General features: G+C 49.8%; 1 long non-coding RNA gene across 1 annotated transcript; it reads right to left on the bottom strand.

The window, feature by feature from the left end:
- Positions 1-12505: 12505 nt before the first annotated feature.
- Positions 12506-13381, bottom strand: LOC136055845 (uncharacterized). The gene is made up of 3 exons (XR_010622887.1): positions 13295-13381; positions 12792-12851; positions 12506-12697 (listed from the first exon to the last, which is right to left on the bottom strand). It is a non-coding gene; the product is annotated as an uncharacterized LOC136055845 (long non-coding RNA).
- Positions 13382-14914: the final 1533 nt, after the last annotated feature.

The following is a 14914-nucleotide window of genomic DNA, read 5'->3' as shown; positions in this document are numbered from 1 at the left end:
TCGAGTACTGTGTTCAGTTTTGGGCCCCTCACTACAAGAAGGACATTGAGGCCCTGGAGCGTGTTCAGAGAAGGGCAACAAAACAACTACTTTAATCATTCAAGATGTACTTAAATTTCCCCTAGGTGCGTGGCCCTTTTATTGTGGAATTGGAACCAGCAGTAGTTGAAAGTCACATCTCACCTGTTCTTCTCTCACCCCATTCTGTTTACTCTCATCCCCACTAACTGCCCCAAAACGGGCACCTCCAGATGCACCTGAATTTTGTTTTGTTCCTCTTAGTTAGCAAAATTAAAGGGAGCAGTCTGAAATAAAAACATCCCATTGTGTCCTAGACTTGGCAAATGCATTCTTTGGCATTCCCACTGCTGAAGAATCACAGAACCAATTGGTGTTTACATGGGGAGGCAGGCAGTGGGCCATGCAGGTCCTGCCACAGGAGTACAGGCATTCACCAACTTATTGTCACAACCTGGTAGCAAACGACCCAGCAAATTGGGAAAAACCTTGCAGTGTTAACTGATATCATTCTCTTGATGATCTCGTGTGTACGTCAGACTCACTGGAGGCATTAGGACAGGCAGTAGATTCACTGACCACCTACCTCCAGGGAGAAGGATGGGGTATAGACCCTCGGAAGTTGCAAGGTCCAGGCCTAGCTGTGAAATTCCTGAGGGTAGTTTGGTCAGGAATGACCAAAGTACTACCCAGTGCTGTCACAGATAAGGTTCAGGCATTCCCAGTCCCTGTGACACCAAAGCAGCTCCCAGCGCTCTTAGGTATATTGGGATGTTGGTGTTCCTTTAGACCTCATTTAGTGCAGCTGCTGAGGCCTATATATAGACTCACGAAAAAGGGGCAACTATGGGACCAGGAAAGAACGAAGCAGCAGGCTGTCCAACAGGCAAAGCTGGCTGTTAAACAAGCCCAGGCATTGGCTAGATTTGATCCTACCCTCTCAGCTGAATTGGATGCTCATGCCACTCCAGATGGCTTCAGTTGGGACCTGTGGCAACACCAGAGTTCCATTTGAACCCCGATCGGGTTTTGGTCACAGATCTGGCACGGAGCAGAAAGGAGATACAGTATGGTTGAGAACCAGCTCTTGGCTACCTATTGTGCATTGCGGGCAGTAGATCCAATAACTCAAACAGCCAAGATACAGGAGAGACAATACTGCCACTTCAGGGGTGGGTTAAAGGTCTGACCCACCTTCCTAAGAGAGCGGTGGCTGGAGCTCAGACTGTGGCACATTGAGTCACCTCCTTCAGCCAAAGGAGCAGTCTGTCTTCATCTCCGTTGAAGGAAGAACTTCAGAAGCTCCATGGCCCAGTGACATATTGTAGTGACATGTCAGAAGAGACAGTGGTCACTCTTCCAGAAAAGAATTGCCTTCAGGAAGGGAAATAGCCCATGGCGTGGTAACTGAGACATGACAAGTGCTCCTACCCTTGTTGACGAGGTGGCAGAAAGTTCAGAAGTAGATACCTCTCCACAGTGTCCCCACAATGTCCCCATAGACACCCACCCCACTGCCTGCACAGGTGCAGGCGGAGATACAGGGGCATGGGATACAATGGAGGAGGTCACTGGAAGGTCGGAGTCCTGGTTTGGTAAATGGAATGGGATGGTAGTATCCATATTTACTTCCTTGAATACAGGAGCAGGAGTCCTGGCGGCCACCGGATGCTTTGTTATCCCGTGTGTGAGGGCACTGGTACAGCAATTAATGGAGGCAGCACTGCTGAAGCAAACACCAGTGGATCCACCACCATACTCGGGAAATACAATGATATCAAAGGAGAGAGGGAATGAAGAAAGTGAAGAAGAGGAAAATGATGATATCGACATACTTAAAAAAGGAACTGCAGAAATCAACGACAGAGAACAAAAAGAAAAGGGAGGAATGGTAGGAATTCGGTGTCATTTCTGCACTGAAACAGAGAGAAGCATTTGATTTTATGGTCTCTGCTGTCATCCAGCGGCCTTTATCGGTACTGACAGTCTTTGTCTCGGGTCTTCTGACTTCATCGGGGGTGGGGGTCCTCTAATAGTCTTCATCACTCGTCCTTTAGATGAGCGTTCCGCATTGATGCACACTCAATAGATAGCGAAGTAATTATAGTGATAAGGAATAAAGGAGATGGAGTAATTTATAGGTACAAAGAACGCAGCTCTTGTCTGTGCCGCCACCTGGAATGAGCCGGATACCCTCTCCCAAGCAGTGATAACGCTGTTAGCAGTCAAAAGTCTGCTAAATGTTGGCAGTGGACAGACAAGATCTGTGTGAAGAAAACAGAAGAAGCAACTAAGGAGCAATACACACGTTTAGCCAGCAACCACTGGTGTTGGGTCAGCACGTGTATGTTTGATTCAGCGTTGGGAAGATGGTGAACCTGAAATACTCAGCCAATGAGGAACCAGGGGAGGAAAGAGAAGTGTAAGGCATAAAAGATGTAACGTTGTCTTTGTGTGAGCTCCTGTTCGCAGGATGCCCACCACTGACATTAGGAATTCAACATTTCCTTACCAGAGATCTTGACTCCTAAAATTAATGCAAACATTTTTCTGATGTTAACCCTAAGTTTAAACCTAACCCAGACCCTAACCCTAACACCAATTCTAACCCTAACCCTATAGTCCAACCCAGACACCAACACTAGTACTAACCACAACCCAAAGCTCAAGAGTAACCTACACTCTTTCACTGATGACTCCTTAGTGGTATCCATCACACCCACATTCAGCTGGCAAATGTGGCACAGGACCTTCAGGAAAGCCATGTCTAGGAGTGTTGGTGCTGGCTGGACAGCTCCAAGCCCCACCATGGCTCTAATGCCTGCGTGCCACCTTCTGAGCACCACTACCATGGTATAGACACCAGATCCAGCCAGAATACATCCAGTGATGCTTTGGGAATGGGAAGCTTTCTAAAGCGTCTTTACACTGATGAGAGCAACAAAACTATCCTTTTGCATTAGCAGGCCTAATGTCTTCTTGGATCACAGAGATGTGGCAGGATGGTTCCCACCTCTGAACGGTAGAAAAAGAGGAATACATACTCTTCACAGAGGGTGGTCAAGGAAGACAAGGATAGGCTACTGCTCTCTATATGAGAGCACACTGAGCTCTGCCTGGAGAGGGCAGAGTATCCAGCTGAGAACTGATGGAAATGACTTGAAGAGGAGACCAGCAGTGTATATTACTGGCTTCTTACAGTTACAGGTCCTGAATTGCTGGGGTCTTCTTTCTTGCTCTTCTTTAAAACTGCATCAACTTTTTTTGCCAGCTTCCTGTCAACTGGGAACAGACATATGCTTAGGCTTCTTCTGATGCCATACAAATGAGAGCCCAGAGCAAACCCAGGTGCCATCTCAGAAAGAATGGAGATGTGTCATAGCTTTGTAATGCCTTGAACTGCAGAGTATGCCGCATGTATGTAAGAGTATGTCTGCAGAGATGGAGCAGAGAGGAAGATGTGGCTCTTCTTTTGTGAGCTCATCCATTTGGTCAGTGGAATATCACTACATGCTCCATGGGGATAGGTGCAAAAGGGACAGTGGGTACACTAAACAAAGGGCTGTGGTGGCATTTAGGATGGCCAAGCATACCTCCTTCTTGCCCCAACCGATGCTCAGGAAGGAGGTGCCTGTCTCAGAGATTTTTCACCACAGTTCGCAAGCACTAGCACACAGCACCCCAGCACCCCAGGCACCTTCATCATCACTGAGTAGGTGTGTGAGCGACTGAGTTACTGTTGAATAAAGAACAAGGATTTGGATGTGGAGCTCACATGCAGGCACCTCATTGTACACATCTGAACTCAACTAAGAGGATTCCTGAGTGTCACAGTCCTGTGGGGAATTTAATCCAATTTCAACCCCGGGGTTTCCAGCAGCGAATGAGGTGCCTAACCCTAGAGTTAGGATGAGATCTTCTGATAGTAATAGGACAAGCTTTTGTAAGCGCCATCCAAACTTGGAGAGATTCAAGGCTAGGTTGGATGGGATCCTCGGGAACATGATCTAATGGTTTGCAACTCTGCCTGTGGTAGGGGCCAGAACTAGGTGATCTGTAAAGTCCCCTCCAACCTGAGCCATTCTATGATTCTGTAATGTTATGCCTACACTGCCTGAGCTGAATCACTGTGCTGTACAAGGGAGGCCAACCCCTCCCTGTCCTGATATGCGTCCTTTTTCATACAGACAATGAGCAGAGGTTTCCACATTGGACATCTGCTTCTCTCATGTGCAAACGTGACCAACCATGCTCCTGGAATCCAGTGGACATGTGGTGATTAACTGAGCTGACTTTGAAGTATGTTTTGCAGTGATGATTCATCTGCCTTTCAGGAGCTCTCAGCCCTGGAGCCCCCAGGCCATCTCAGGGGAGAAGAATGGGAAGAAGAAATCACATCCTCTGCTGCTGAGCTGTGCGGGGCACCTGGGACAAATGGAGCTTATATGAGTGCTGCAGAGAGACAGCTGTGCCCAGGAGCAGCACCTGTGCAGCACACAGCAGGGCTAGGGACTTGATCTGCAGGTGACAGGGAGAGAAGAGAAGGAAGAGAGCTTTCAGGCTGTGTGGCACATAAGCAGGCTGTGAGCTCACCGCAGGAACAATTCTCACAGCCCTTGACAAGGTAAGTCTCTCGTTGCAAGTGATGCAGCCCCTGTTCCTGGAGGGTTCTCACTAAATCTGGGACATCCTATTGCATGTCAGGCTGCAGACTCTCTAAGTTTCTTCATCAGGGAATAACTTCTGCTCCAGCTGAGGGCTTCCCTGCTGCAGCATCAAAGCACAGCCCTGGGGGCTGCATGTGCCAGGATGGCTGCAGGCTGTGCAGCCAGGTGCCCAGGGCTGTTGTGCAGAGCAGGGTCCCTGCTGTGCCCCAGGGACTGTGTGCCAGGGCAGGGACTCTGCTGCCTGCCAGGCTCAGCACTCAGCCTGCCCAGGGAGATGCCCAGGGGCAAAGAGCTCACAGCTCCACTGCACCAAAGGGGAATTTCCACAAGGAAGACCAATACTGGCATCTTCTGCTATGTTTTCTATTTTCTGCTTCTAGGGGAGTGTAACAATTTAATGTGAGAAATAGAACAGGGTATATCAAGTTTGAGTACACAGCTGAGAGTCCTGAAATGCATTCAGTCTCTCTTGTTCTTATGAGCACATATTTTCCTTGCTGAACCAATTGGGATTCTCTTATGTTCCCTTTCTCACTTGCAGACATGAACATGCACCTACACAGTGCCTACTAACAGGATGGGCTCTGAACAACAGACACATAATGTCTGAGCTGGTGTCTGTAGGTTCAGACAGGGAAAAGACAAGGAAACACTTTCCAGGAGAAAAATCTTCAGGCATCAGAGATATGATCAGGGAATGAGAGGAAAGTAAGAACTCAATCTTTTTGGAGGAAGAATTCACCAGAATAAAACATACAGCTCCCTTTAACCCAAACACTTTCTTCTGAGCAAGCCCCCACCCAGAAATGCCTCTGCTCTCACGGCTGTTGGGTCCTCTGCAGCCAGAGCTCCTGCAGAGCAGAGGAACACCTACTCAGGCACGTGTCCATCGCACTCTGCAGTGTCTGGAGCTGTGGACAATGCAGTCTGTGAGGCTGGGAAGGAGTTAGCTTTCCCTTAATGAGAAGTCATTGTTAGGACACGTCTCCCTGAGGTCCTTCAGAGCTGTGAGCTGACCTTCAGGGTGCAAATCTTTCCCATAGCCTGGATAACAAAGTGCAGGGAAGAAGCAGAGTGATGCTATATGCATGGAAATGCTGTGGGGTTGGTAAAATGGATGTTGTGTTCTTTGCAAGAAGTGCAGTCATGAGATCTTGCTCACATACTCTGAGAAAGGGTGGGTGTTGTGTGATGAGCAGTCCTTTCCTCTTCTCTCAGCATGGTCTGGTTTCTCTGGAAGGTAACATGGGAGTGTATTCACCCTCCATCTCCAAACTTTGAAATTTCAGAGGAATTGGAAACAAGCCCACAAGCTCCCCTTATCCTGCACTAAGCAGCAGTGAATATCTTTGCCTCTCAGGTCTCAATCACAGCCATTCACACTGAGTGCAGCAGAAATGCTCAGGATTTCTGACTTCACAGAACACCCTTCGAGAATCATGAGTAGGATGAGACCATGTAGTAGAAAAAGCATCCCTAAGACTTTGATTTACAACCCACATATTTCTACTGTCAGTAGTACAGATGCCTACAATTAATCCTGGCCTGTATTAGAAATAGTGTAGCCAGCAGGAGCAGGGAGGTGATCATCCCCCTGTACTCAGCTCTGGTACGGCCGCACCTCGAGTACTGTGTTCAGTTTTGGGCCCCTCACTACAAGAAGGACATTGAGGCCCTGGAGCGTGTTCAGAGAAGGGCAACAAAACTGGTGAGGGGTCTGGAGCACAAGTCTTATGAGGAGTGGCTGAGGGAGCTGGGATAGTTTAGTCTGGAGAAGAGGAGGCTCAGAGGAGACCTTATTGCACTCTACCACTTCCTGAAGGGGGGTTGTGGTGAGGAGGGGGTGGGTCTCTTCTCCCTGATAAATAACGACAGGACGAGAGGGAATGGCCACAAGTTGCGCCGGGGAAGATTTAGATTAGACCTGAGGAAACATTTTTTTTCTGAAAAAAAAGTGGTCAGGCACTGGAATGGCCTGCCTAGGGAGGTGGTTGAGGCACCATCCCTAGCGCTGTTCAAGAAGCGTTTAGATGAGGTGCTAAGGGGTTTGATTTAGTAGTTGGGTAGAGATAGTGATAGGAGGATGGTTGGACTAGATGATCTTGTAGGTCCTTTCCAACCTTATGAACTTTGATGAACCCTATGACCACTTTGTTGCCATCTACAAGCCCCTGTACTATGGGACCCTCCTGGGCAGCAGAGCTTGTGTCACCATGGCTGCAGCTGCCTGTGGCACTGGGGTTCTGCATTTCCTACAGCACGCTGCCAATACATTTTCTATACCACTGTGTCATGATAATTCTCTTGACAATTCTTCTGTGAAATTGCCCAGATCCTCAAGCTCTCATCGCAGTCATACCACCTCAGGGAAATCGAAATTATTTATTTTAGTTTTTGTTTAATGTTTGTGTGTTTTCTTTTCATTGTGCTGTCCAACATGCAGATCCTCAGGGCTGTGCTGAGGATGCCCTCTGAGCACGGCCAGCACAAGACCTTTTCCACGTGCCTCCCCCACCTGTCTGTGGTCTCCCTCTTTGTCTGCACTGGCACGTTTGCCTACCTGAAGCCCCCTTCTATCTCTTCTCCATCCTTGGACCTACTGGTGTCATTTCTGTACTCGGTGGTGCCTCCAGCAGTGAATCCTCTCATCTACAGCCTGAGGAACCAGAAGCTCAAGAATGCAGTGAGCAATATGTACTTCTTCAGCATCCAAAAAATGCACATCAGCCTAACAGGAGCCCCAAGGTAATTCAGAAATTGTTTGAATAATCCCTTGTTTTCATTTTCCTTCATTATTGTTTCCTCTGGCATGACTTTGATTTAAAAACTTTTCTTCTTGGGCTGCTACATTTCTGTTCTGTTTTGACACGCTCATCTCATGTACCTATAGATCAAGGCTCTCTGTTGATAAATACAATAAAGATGCCAGCAGAAATACGTGTGTCTCCATTCCCATGTTTTCCCATCTTCTCTGAAACTGGGTGAGCAACTCATGTATGCAGGAGCAGTTCAGGGGCCAAGAGCTCAGCTGCACCACGGAGCAGCAGCCTCAGTGCTCATGGGGGGCTGCCCCTCACTGCCCAGTGGATCTGTCCTCTCATCTGTGTTTGAAACTGGGCTGCTGCTTCCCAGGTCCAATGGCCACAGACAGCAGCAGGACACAGTCTTTGCAGTGCTGCTCTTTTTTCACTTCCATGCTTCCCTTCTTGTCTATGTCCTTGGGGACATGGGCAGACCAGGAAGGTGGCTCTGGATATTTGTCACCCCCAGCCTCTGGCATCGGCCATTTCCAGCACTGACTGCATGTTTATGGCAGAGCTTTTCCCTGGAGGAAGCCATCTCCATACTCCCGGTAGTAGAGCAGGGCTGTCTGCAGACCCCTGTGTGGGACACATGAGGGGCAGAAGTGGGGCTGCAAAGCAGGAGTGTTGGCAGCATGGAGCACTGAGGGCTGCCATGGACTCTTGTGCTGGGGAGCACTTCCCCACCCCAAACACACCTGTCCTGTGCAGTACAGGCATGGCAGGGGCAAGTGTGGGGCTGGGACAGTGCAGTGATGGGCCACAGATGGGAAACCCACCACGGCCATCAGGTGGTCTTGGTGTACAAGGAGCCGGGCAGGAGGCAGCCATGTGCCCTGGCCGAGCAGCCAGGGAAGGCTGAGGGCACATCACTGCAGGCTGTGAGTGCCTGTAAGGAGACCATGGATCATGTAGAGCACTGTCATGCACAGTGGGAGGATGGAAGACAACAGGTGATGGGTGAATCTGGAAATGTTCAGCATGAAGAGAAAGAAAAGATTTTTCATTTAGTTCAGGGCTCAGGGCTCATCGTGATCATGGTGGCTACTGTCTTGTCCCTGCTGGAATGGTTGGTTTTGGGATGTGCTTCATGTCCCAATTTGCCTCCTGCTGGACAAGCAGCCTCCTGACACAAATGAGTCCTCACCATCACCAACACAACTTGTGCCTCCCATGCTCTGCTTGCTAAGATATGTAGAATCAGCAAGGTTGGAAACCTTCACTGTTATCTGCATCACTTTCACCCCGTGGACTGTCAGAACTTGGGTGGGACGTGTTGCTTTAAGTCCTTGTGGGGTTCATGCACAATGCCTTAGAAAAAATGTGATGAAATTGGACCCTAAGGTGTAGAAAAAGTGCAGGGAGAAAAGATGATGTTAAACAGCACATTTTCAGATGGGAAGTTGGTTGAGCAAGTGAGGGCATCTGCACAACTAAGAAAAGGATCTACTACTGCCTATAAGCTTTTTGCTGCTTTTTTTTTTTTATTCCCATAGAAATGCCACCACTGACATTGCTAGCGCATTTTTCTCCATTCCTTTGGCCACAGAGGCACAGTTTGCTTTCACCTGGAGGGGCATTGGAAACATCCATCCAAACACATGGAATCGTTTGCCCCAGGGGTGGAAACACAGCCCAACCATTTGCCATGGATTGATCCAAACCACGTTGGAATAGGGCAGAGTTCCCAAGCACCTGCAGTACATTGATGACATTATTGTCTGGGGAGTTACAGCAGAGGAAGTTTTTGAGAAAGGAGAGCAAATAATCCAAATTCTTCTGGGTGCAGGTTTTGCTATTAAGTGAAGCAAGTGAAAGGACCTGCCCAGGAAATTCAGTTCCTAGGAATAAAGTGGCAAGATGGTGTCACCGGTTGCGGGACAGTTTGATCCGGTACCGTGACAATTGAGGCAGGGGACCCACAGGCCCACACCCCAGGAAAGGGGAAGGGGAAAGGGAAAAAGGAGAAGGGAGATGGGCCTAGGAACAAAACAGCGGCACCGATCTGAGGAGGAAAGCTAATTCACTAAATAAGATATCAGAAAGGAAAATAACACAATATAATATAATTGGAATTGAGGCAAATGAATCAAATAAAATGAGCAAGATAGAGTGTCTGATAAACCGAAGGCCTTACGCTAACGCTGAAGGTGGACGGCTGCAACAAACACCCACTGCTGAGCTCGATCCCGAAGGAAAGAGAGAGTCCTGTGACCGTAGACAGTTTTTATCTTTCCCTCTGGGCGGAAATATGTAAAAATGCAAAGCATCGCAAAGTCCTCTGGGGAATGTGGTTCTTCTTCTCTTCTGAGACAGGTACACCCAAAACTATCGATGATCCACAGAACTGGAGCATTGACTCTTTAACTCCCAATACACCACATGATGTTATGATGTGGAATATCAACAATACAACAAAAATCACAAAACCATAACAGATGGATATCATCACATCCCAGCAGATGTGATTAACGACATTACTGCCATGTATCCCCCCACCAGTAAGGAAGAAATTAAATCTTTTTCTGGGCACAGTGGGCTTTTGGAGAATGCATATTCCTAACTGTAGCCTCACTGTAAGTCCCCTTTATCAGGTATCAGAAAAAATACGATTTTGCATGGGGCCAAGAGCAGCAGCAGGCTTTTGAGCAAATTAAGCAGGAGATTGCCCATGCCATGGCTCTGGGGCCAGTGTGGATGGGACACAATTAAAGAATATCCTCTACACTGCTGTTGAAGAGGAATATTTCACTTGGAGCCTCAGGAGAGCCCTGAGGCCGACCCCTTGGATTCTGGAGTTGGGCATACAGGGGATCTGAAGAGCACTACACTACAATTGAAAAGGAGATTTTAGCGGCATACAAAGGGGTTCGATCTACTTCTGAAGTATTTGACACTGAAACGCAGCTCCTTCTGGCATCTCGACTGCCAGTGCTGAACTGGATGTTCAAAGGAACAGCTCCCTCTACCCATCATGCTACTGATGCCACCTGGAGTAAATGGACTGCGCTGATTATACAGCAAGCTTGGATGGGGAACCTCAGTCATCCAGGAATCCTGGAGGTGATCATGGACTGACCTGAAGGTAAAATTTTGGAACATCACCATCCGAGGAGGTACTACGTGCTAAAGAGACCCCACCATATAATGAACTACTGGACAATGAAAAGAGATATGCCCTGTTCACCGACAGATTGTGATGTACTGTGAGGAAGCATCGCAGATGGAAGGCTGCTGTGTGGAGTAGCACACGATGAGTTGCAGAGGCCACTGAAGGAGAATCAAGCCAATTTGCAGAGGTAAAGGCTGTCCAACTGGCCTTAGATGTGGCTGAATGGGAGAGGTGGCCAATGCTTTATCTTTATACTGACTCATGGATGGTGGCAAATGCTATATGGGGTGGGCTTGGTTCCATGCCTAACCTAATGGGACAAGGGACCCACAGACCCATGCCCCAGGAAAGAGGAAGGGAGAAAAAGGGAAATGGCAGAGAGATGGGCCTAAAACAAAACAGTGGCAACAATCTGAGGAGGAAAACTATTTTAATAAATATCAAAATACAAAATAACACAACATAATCAGTATCAAAGCTAGTAAATCAAACAAAACAAGAGAGAGAGAGAGGGTGTCCAAAGCTGAAGGCCTTATTCTGAAGCTGAAGGAGAAGCGGTGAGGGAGTTCTCATAGCTGAGACAAGCAGCAAAAAGAGGAGGACTCCGGGACTTGCGTGCAGTTTGATCTTTCCCTCTGGGTGGAAAACAGGAACGCCAAGTTCTCTGGGGCATGGAGTTGTTCTTCTCAGAGCCAGGTACCTGGAAAAATTCAGAAGTCTACAGACTCAGAGCATTAACTGTTTAACTCCCAGGGCCTTACACGATGTAATCATGGGGAATACCGATAACAAAAATCCCAGAATCACAGAACTGTAGGGCTTGGAAGGGACCTCCAGAAATCATCCGGTCCAACCCCCCTACCAAAGCAGGCTCCCTAGACCAGGTTGCACAGGTAATCATAAAACCATGACAGTTAGGGTTCAGAGTTTTGGGTTAGGATCATAGAATCCTAGAATCACCAAGGTTGGAAGACACATAAAAGATCATCCAGTACAACTGTCCACTATCACCAATAACTCTCAGTAACCCATGTTCCTCAGCACAATGTCTAAACATTCCTGTCCTGCTTCTCCTCACAATGTCTCTGCTCTTCTCCCAGACCATGATTGGAGAGGACTGGGGTTCAATAATGTACAACGGGATAATGGCTTGTGGGGGCCCATCCTTCCCTGGCATGCTGGTCTGCATCTACTTCATCGTTGTCTTTGTCTGAGGGAACCCTATCCTCTGATATCAAAGCTGTGTCGAGGCTCCCTCTGCCCAGCGCCATAGACTGCTCTAGCTTCACAGGACTGTGCAGATTGTTCTGTGTGTGTGTGTATGTGTAAGGACTGAGCTGAAGGATGGGGCCATCAGCTCAGAGCTCAGCACTCAAGTATGAGGGCTCATCTCCAGGAAGGTTTCTCAGAGATGATAGGCAGTCCTGGCCACGTCCACCAAATGGAACCAAGTTCATGTCCTTAGTGCTTAGGATTAGTGTTTGGATTACAGTAGGGTTAGGTTTAGGGTTACTACTAGGGGTAGGGATAGGGCTACGGTTAGGGTTTGTATTGGAATTTGGGTTAGGGTTAGGGTAGAGTTAGGGTTAGGGTCTCTCTGCAGAGAGCTAAGTTTAGGATTTGGGCTGAGTTTAGGGATAGGATTAGGGTGAAGGTTGAGGTTACTCCTGAGTTTAGAGCTGTGGTTAATATTGATATATATAGTTGGAATTGAAGGTAATTGATAAAATCAAGTGAGAGTGTCCAAAACCAAAGGCCTTACTCTAAAGCTGAAGTCGAGACCATGAGGGAACCTTCACTGCTGAGATGAGCAGCAAAAGAGGAAGACATCAGGACTTGCATGCAGTTGGATCTCTGTCTATGAGTGGAAAACGGGAATGCAGTGTCCTCTGAGGCACAGAGTTGTTCTCTTCTGAGAACCAGGGCCACAGTCCCTGCAGCACAGCACTACTCCATGCACAACCTGCGTAACCAGCAGCACAGCGCTGTGCACCTGGGCCTGGCGGGCTGCACATCTTCCAGCACGCGGAGGATCAGCAGCGTCTGGAGCACCAGGCAGCGCACGGCCGGCTCGCCATCCTCCTTCACGCTCTGCAGGGCTGTGAGGAGTGGAGCGGAGATGTGTCAGTGCCCCGGAGAGGAGCTGCATCACCACCCCTGCCCTGCACGGCACTTCCTAGGAGGACTGCTCACCTTTATGGATGTCCTGCACCTTCTGTGGGTTCTCATTCCTCAGCTGCCGCCCCAGGAGCCCTGCGCACACAGCACTGTCACCACTCACCTGGCAACACGGTGCCCAGGGGCGCCCATGGTGCCCCAAAGACCTTCAGAATCCCTGTGGTATATATACCAAAAATGCCCTCATCATCCCCAGGGACCTTATGGTGCCCCAGTGACCCCCAGAGACCTCACACAGCACCCCATGGACCCCTCAGCAACACACAAGAAACCTCACGGTGCCCCAGTGACCCCGCACCAACCCCAGTGGTGTCCCAGTGGCCACCACAGACCCTACACAATGCCACAATGACCCGCATAATGCTCCAATGACCCCCGTGGTGCTCCAACAACCCACAAGGACCCCAATAGTTTCCCCATCACCCCCCCCAGGGCCACTCCTGCCCCCTACGCACTGACCTCGCAGCATTCAGCCGTGGGGGACAGAGGGAGGGGGACCCACTGGGGCTGGGACTCACCCAGGAAGCGCACGGCTGCCTCCCGCACGGATGCCTGGGGGCTGTGCAGGTGCCCCACACTCTGCTGCAGGTACTGCTCCACAGCACTGCCCGCCTTCTGAACCTGCAGAGAGCACCAGGGTAGGGGTGGCACTCACAGAACACCACCTTTCACCTTCTGCCAGAGCTGGGGGAGTCTCAAGTTGGGGAAGTGGGGGTTGAGGGGATGGGCTTCTCTACCAGGCACTCAGCAATCTTCCATTTGTTTGCCATGCTGGCCAGGTGTCGCAGTTGATGCCAGTGCAGGAGCTCAGCAGCACGGGTCAGGGCTTTCTGAGCAGCCTGGGTGGTAGTGACAAAGAGGATCATCAGCAGGAGAGCCTGGGGACCCCTCCCACAACCCCACCCGGGGTGGGGGGGAATCTGGGAGGACTTTTGTAACCTAAGTCTCTACACTGGGTGTGGGGGGGTGGGGGATGTGGAGGGCTGAATGGGTGGGATGGTGGGGTGGTTGTTCCTAGTGACCACAGAGGCCCTTCCCAGCCTTCATGATGCAGTGACTCAAGGGACAGGCTGGGGTTACACGGGGTGACCCTGCGACCCCGTGACCTCAGGAGCAGCCCCCACCTGTGCAACTCTGGGGATCTCCTCGTTCATGTGGAAGAAGAGTGGCAGAAGATTCATCTCCGCATGCGAGAGCAGCTGCCTCCTGCCTGGTGCCACCAGCAGATGTGCAAAGATCTCTATGGAGAGCCAGCGCAGCTTCACGTTGTCCTGGGGATGGACGGAGACAGAGGGGGTTGGTGCTGAGCAATGCAAGGGGAGGGGTTTGGGTCATCTACTCCCCGTCACCCCATGTGCTTCACCTCATTAAAGCAGGATGTCAGGCGCACCGCCAGCTGTCTGAGTGCGTCCTGCATGTAGCTGAAGTGCTGAACCAAGATGTCGAGCAGCAGCTGTATGGCCTGCAGCTTGATGTCAGCCTGCGTGTCCTGCAGCCACGTCAGCACATCAGGCAGCAGCAGATGCATCCTCCCGGTGTACAAGTTCTGCAGCCCACGCAGCGCCAGCTCCTGGCTCTCAGGCTGTTTGCTGTAGATGATTTTCCTGAAGACCTTCTCAGTGCACTTGTTCTCCTCCTGGAGATCCAGGCATCTGTGTAGCTGTAATGCACAGAGGTGAGCAGGCAGCTGTATGGGAACTGCTGAATCATGGCCTGAACCACTGATCGGTCACCTGAGGTGAGCACCGAGTCAGCCACGGGGCCACAGGTGAAGGTGATATACCTGTGTGATTGGAAGGGGTGGAGCCTGGCTCCACCTCTCCCAAACCCCATTTAAGGGCTGACCACCACCAGGGAAGGATCTCTTCTTGGAGATCCCTCCCATGTGGAGTCCCCTGTGAGCCTTGACACCCTGAAGGTGAGACATCTTCTCTTTGTATTATTTGTATCATATCTATATAGAACAACTCAAAATATACCATCATCTATACTATTTCTTTGTGAAGTACCATCCTTGGGAGTTATTTACCCCACAGCAGCAGGGCAGGAGGGGACCTCAGCCCCCATCACCCTGAGGGGACCACCGTGCTATTCCAATGCCCACCTCCATGTAGAACACCATGGCGGGGACCTCCCTC

The sequence above is a fragment of the Cyrtonyx montezumae genome, unplaced genomic scaffold (assembly GCF_038088225.1).
Source record: "Cyrtonyx montezumae isolate F1298 unplaced genomic scaffold, pur_monq_1.0 scaffold_48, whole genome shotgun sequence".
Classification (NCBI taxonomy): Eukaryota; Metazoa; Chordata; class Aves; order Galliformes; family Odontophoridae; genus Cyrtonyx; species Cyrtonyx montezumae.
The sequence above is the reverse complement of the archived record's forward strand: the minus strand, read 5'-3'. Positions and strand labels throughout refer to the sequence as shown.